We start from the raw sequence: 6,579 nt of genomic DNA on the forward strand, positions 1-6,579 counted from the left end.
GAATGTTAATTTGGAATCTATTTTTATTGTTATTAGCCATGAGGGTCAATACAGCCGTTCATTTCGTAGCCCACACAACCTGTGTGTTATCAATACAATGGCTCTTCATGTCACCAACATTTATACACGATGAGATCTCCCCAAACTTGCATAACAAATGGACACCATCAGAAAAGGTAATGACAGTTCTTTTGTGTCTTATCTCTTCATAGTGCCCAGGTGAGGCGCAGATTTTCTGCTCGTTTTAACAACACGTTACTTCAGCTTTTCACGGAGTGAACGGTGATGTTGACAACTTAATGTGCTTCCCATAATTCTTCTAAATTGTTCTTTTGGATTGCAGCCCAAGAAAACCTCTGAGGCTCATTAATGTACGTATTACATTAAAACTGAGCTTTAACCCTTTGGCACTGTTAAAGGTTATGCAACAGCTAATCATTCTAAGTGCTGGGGGGTGGAGGTTATGTTAGACATTTTCGTACCTGAAATAACCAAAGAATGCCCACTAAGGATTGTGAGATAATGTAGATGTTTCTTCTAGTGCTTTTAATAGACTCATTGTGTGTGACCCAATGTCACTCCTTGGCGGCCCTTGTTACTCTTGCTATGTGAAATACAAATGTCACAGAGCAAGACTGCAAAAAAATCTTAATGTTTGATTTTAAAACTCTCTGAAATCATGTTTTATGTCTATACATATGTTATGGGTGAATAAACTCTCTGACAGTGTGATATGGGTTATTATGTGATGTCATTTTTCTTAAAACAAGATATAAAAACACATGTCTGTATTAAAGAAAAAATGATAGATAAACACATATTTGGAATGTAATTAAATAACAAGTACTTTAGGTGTCTTGTTCATTATATTTATTTTCATATAATAGCAACAGTACTTAAATTACATTCAGTTTATTAGCAACACCGTGCACGAGCGTGAACCCTGTGAATCCCGCGATATCAGTTTTTGATCTCATAGGTGTCAGATCCACGGCGAGAAGTGAGATCTGTCCGGCTTGCCTGCGCTTTTTTCACGCCTCCTCTCCCTGCAGCCGCCTACTCTTGCATACATTTCAGGCGAGGCAAGGCGCATCTCAAACAAGCCTATAATGGTGCAATTCGCCTTGTTTACAACCAATCCAAGTTGTGTCTTGCGAGTGATGCGGTACCAAGTCCCAAGGACCTTTCTATCCCTTCTGAGGTGTGTGTGTGTCTAAAATGAGAAGTCGTCAACCTTCGCAGAGCCATCTTTATTATGGGGGTTCAGGGGGCACATAGATCTAGGCTTTACACGTAACATTTTTTTAAGCGGAAAATTCATAATTTTCAAATGCATTTATAGTGTCTATACAGCCCGTTCACATCCTTTAGCATCACATAGAACGCTATATGACAAAACCGCGCTATACTACGCACATGGCACCCTTTATCGTTAATATTCACGCGAACCCAAGGCGTCATAAATCCTTTAGCATAATATGAGACTACACAGCACGTGTTATATTAACAATAACGGGTACCATGTGCGTAGTATAGCACCGTTTTGTCATATAGCGTTTTATATGACGCTAAAGGATGAGAATGCGTTGGTCTATATGTAATGGGGTCATGTGAGTTTATAGAATAGGGCTTGGGCATTGTGACATCATTACTGGCGTGGCGGCCATGTTGGCAGCTTCGCGCATGTAAACACACAGCAAGTCGAACGAGGAGAAGCAGGAGAGTTGAGATAAAGAAAAGAAAAAAGATGTTAAAATCCCTAAAAGGTTGTGGAATTTACCGGGATATGTTAAATAGGGAAGCCAGTGACCGGTATGTGGAATAAACCGGCACTTTTAACGATTTGGATCAATATGGAATTTCCAACAAAGAGCGTCGGCAAACAGTGGGAACACAGTAATCCGGACAGATAGTTAGTAACGTTAGCTGTCAACCCTCACGTTTTTTTTTCCGGATTAAGTTAGCATAACGTACTGTGCTCCCACTGTTTGTTGGAAATTTCAAATGGATCCAACCCATTAAAAGTGCCGTTTTATCCACATACCGGTCCCTGGTTTCCCTATTAAACGTATAAATTAATATAAATTAAATTTACTTTAATATTTAATAGAATGACAATAATACAAAGAGTGACAATTATTTTCTCTGGTTCTTAGTGTTGCCCGTACGGTGTGCACACATTATAGACCATTTTACTAGATGACACTTCCTGTTTCAGTTTGTAACTGTTTTCTTTATTTCACATGTAAAGAAAACATCTTAAAGATATTTGTTTAACTTTTTGATTCAGTTTTATATGTTCTGTTGGTTGTATTTTATCCCATGTAGTGTTACAAAACTGAAACAGGAAGTGCTTCTGGACCAGTGTTGTTTACATCTTGCAAAATGGTCTATAGGCTGGGTGCAACCGACGTGATAAAAGGTACAATGATGTCTATAACATATTGGGTAGTTGTATATGTATGTACATAAACATGTATTTGGCAAAATGTGGGAATGTCTTGTAATTGTTTTTCCTTGTAGGAGACTGTCAGTGTGATTGCCTGTCACTGTTTTTCTTTCACTCTGTTAGGGTTTAGGCCTAATTGGTTTGTTAATTTTCTTTCATTTATTTATTTTTATTTGTACCATTTTGAACTAGGGCAAAGTGCAATATTACTGACTTTTGTACAATTTTATTGTAGTTAATTGGATGATGATAACCTTTATACTTGTCTGACTCGCATTAGTGTGTTGATTGTGGTGGGGAGAAATTAATGTAGCTCTTTAATCATTATTAACTGGGTTTATACATGTTGTGGTCTTTTTAATTGGCGTTTATTTGCATTAAGTGTGGAGTTTGGTGGGTCTTAACAGTATAAGCCAAGAAGAAGGGTGTATATTGTTTTTATACTTATAGTGTGAGACTAGTACAGTGAACTGTAACTTAAGCATGGATTATTTCAAATCTACTGTAAGTGGGCCTGCATCTTGTCCAGTTTTATAGTGTTTATTTCTATTTTTTCCCTTCTCTTTGTGAATAAATTATGAAAATTAGTTTCCAGCCTCTGGTTTGTTAATTCTCGACATATATTGAACTTACTGAGCATAGAGTGGGAAAGTAAAAAAATATTGTTATATCCCATACATTCACTATTGCATATAAACCACTATTTTATAATGACATTATAATTATACATGTAGCCTACATTAGAGCCCGACCGATAAAGGATTTTGAAGGCCGATACCGATACAAATATTTTTGGGTTTTAAAATCCGATATATCAGCCGATATTTTTATTTTTTTTATTAAATATTGTTGGATTTCACACACGTGTAAAAGAAAAGCTAACTTTTCTGCACAAGAATGTTCTAACTTACATTTTACAATGCAGGGACTGTAACTAGAGATATGCTAGTTATAAATACAGTAATCATTACTTTATTTAGGCAGAAAAAGTTCATTGTGGTTTCCAAGCTCATTAATGTTAACGTTAACGGTCTTCCACTGATGATAGTGGCATTAGCTAGCTTAGTCTACGATGAGCCATAATTTAGCAATGGATAACATCATACTGCAAATTGTAAAACATAAATTTTCAATATAACAGGCCAAGGAGAAATGATTGAAGCGTGTTTCGTCTGTTTTTAATTTATTTTTTAAATATTCATTTATCGGCCATTATAACTGCCGATACCGATATTTTGGAAAATGCCTAATATCAGCCGATAATATCGGCCGGCCGATATATCGGTCTGGCTCTAGCCTACATTCATATATTTTAAATAGAATTATGATTACTGTAGGCTAATATATTTACCAGGGCAAAGTTACTTTTAAAAGAACAATAATAAAGTGTCAGTGTATTTCATAAGACTTTAACTTTGCCAGCTATATAAAAAAATCTAGCATTTACTAACGTTTTACCACTGCTTTTTAGTGACCGTTGATATGCATGGGACATTGGCGATGACAGTGATCCCACACCCACTCCCCTTCCTTCTTCTCACAGCTATCTACACCCATTTCATGACTCTTTTAACAACCACAGACAATAACAATCCCATTCAATCTGTCAAAGCAGGCACCCAGAAATTGACACTTCCTGTCAAAACGCACATTGATTAATGTGGCACACAGATTACAGCCCTGAATAATGCATGTAGTCTTTAGATATGTTTCAAGTGCCATAGTGTTAAAACAGCAGGCCTCCGTTTGTGTGGGTTGATGAATCTTTGTACATGAAATCTCGTTCTCCCTATGTCGCAAAAATCCGTTTTCGACTCCATCCACATGGTTTGTGAATAAACATGTGGCTAAAATGAAAGTTGACATTTCAACAGTATTTATTATGATTTATCTGTGCACAAAATTATCTTTAAATTCATGTGCCCTTGTAATCACATGAGGGCGGGGCAACCTGTCAATCACATGAGATCAACCAATAGCAAACCACAAACATCCAATCAATTCCCAATGGACAAAATCAAGTCCTGCCCTACATTTATTCTTGCCATTGCATGCCGACTTTCTACTAACTAACTCTCATTAGAGTATTAGTAGACTGTAATAGACTGTTAGGTTAGGGTTCAGGTTAGTAGAATAAGTTGACATGTAGCAAAGTTACTTCAGCATGTCTGTTGTGGAGCATCAACATAAAATGTTAGCAGATATTAAGCAGACAGTACTCTAATGAGAGGTAGTTGACATGTTGTTGGAAAGGTACTTATAGTTAGTTAGTTGAAAGTCTAGCGGAGCGTATTTGAAATGGAGCATCAAAATAAAGTTTTACCAAAATAATACAGCACAGAATAATTCATAAAGAGATGCTTTAACAGATGTCTGGAACTGTCTGGAACAAAAACTTTCCCTGTATGGTACCTGTTTTCCCATGAGTCAGATGTTAAGCAAAACTCCATGTTCAGTTTCATCAGCTTTTTTAACACTACAATTGAACTGCATTCATGAAATGTTATGACAAACATAATATATGGTCATAATTATTGTCTTCTCAACACTCAAATTAATCAAGCAATTAATAAAGCATTAAGGTAGGTTAAACCTGATATATAATTCCAACATTGATTTGAAATTAATACAATAAAATTTTCAAATGCTGATAACAGTTGCGGCTGAGCTGGGACTTCATTAAGTAATTTTTTCACAGCTAGGGATCGCTAACCTCTTACAGCAACAAAGGTGTAGCATCTTGAAAACACCACACTGATATTGATCCTCGTTTTAGTTGTCCTTTTGTCCAAAAGTCTGCTTGCCTTGGTCATAATGTTTGAATGAAACTACAACAACAGCATGAACCAGCCGCTAGACATAACGCTGTTGTCCACGTCTGTCGCCATGGTTACTATGGGAACAGGGAGTCCGGGACGGCCTATTTTTTTAAAATTGAAATTTCTCTGAAGTTAAAAATCTTTGGAAACTTTTGGGATATTGAAAGTACACAACTGCAGGAAATATATCGCACTGTGAAAGTGATTTTGGGATATTTTAGTACAAAGTTCTTAAATATTGTACCTTGAAGTCTTTTCAAATAAAGCTTCAGCTGATTATTGCATAACCGAACGATTATCTGAGGAATTATTCATTCAGACATATGCTAGTTGAAGGTAAAATGTCTAGTGTGAAATGAAATGTGTTTTAGTTGTTTATTTACAACAGTGTTTTGGGGGCTTGAAAATGCTAAATTTATCGTTATCGTCTCCATGTAAACAGGGGCGAAAATTTCATCAAAATGTTGGGGGGGACAATAAACATAACAATTCTCAAGAGCAAATTTTGAAGGGGACACCAATAATACAGGTAAAAAAATACAGAGGAAAGCCTTACTACTATTATTAGTGTAGCATGGAGACCATTTCATTATACTTCTTAAAATGTCTTTCTGGTTTAAGCCAGCGGCGAATCTGTTTACATACTCTCCTCACGCAGCGCAGCGATTTTATTTCATTCATTGACTCATTCTTTAACTATATTAAATGATATAAACCAACTAAATCACAGTGAAAGCGTTACAATCTAAATGTACAGCGCACCCAGACTTTCTCACCAGTGTATGGCCAGCAATATTGTAATGTTTAATGACATGAAGATAATGTCTGTTCTAAGTTATTATTGTACTGTACAATTAAATACAATCGTTCCTGAGTCTGCAGTCTGTAAACTTTACCTCAGAGTATCCGTTTACTGAATGAATTGAGAATCTCACCTGAAAAATCCAATAACACCAGCAATTGTCATTCAAGCAGCTGATTTCTGTAAATAAATGCAAAACTAAATGCATATTGCAGCATAGGGCGAAGTCAGGATCCGTCAGCACCGATTTGAGACAAAAAATAATTTAAATTGTATATAAAACTATGTAAATGGCGCTCTGTGTCGCAGCAGGGTTTTGAACACGGTCGTGAGCCGTTGCTGGGCGCCGCGGAAAGACGCCGAACGGCGCCGCCGGTGTGTGTACACTCATAGAGAATAATGTGTTCAAATTTTAAAGACGTGGCGCTGCGCGATGCGATACTTCTCGTCCGGTGTGCGACCCCTTTACTGGAGTTCCACAACTACTCAAAAACTATGTTTTTCTCTCC

Source organism: Pimephales promelas, chromosome 3 (genome assembly GCF_988280905.1).
Source record: "Pimephales promelas chromosome 3, fPimPro1.hap1.1, whole genome shotgun sequence".
In the NCBI taxonomy this organism is placed as follows: Eukaryota; Metazoa; Chordata; class Actinopteri; order Cypriniformes; family Leuciscidae; genus Pimephales; species Pimephales promelas.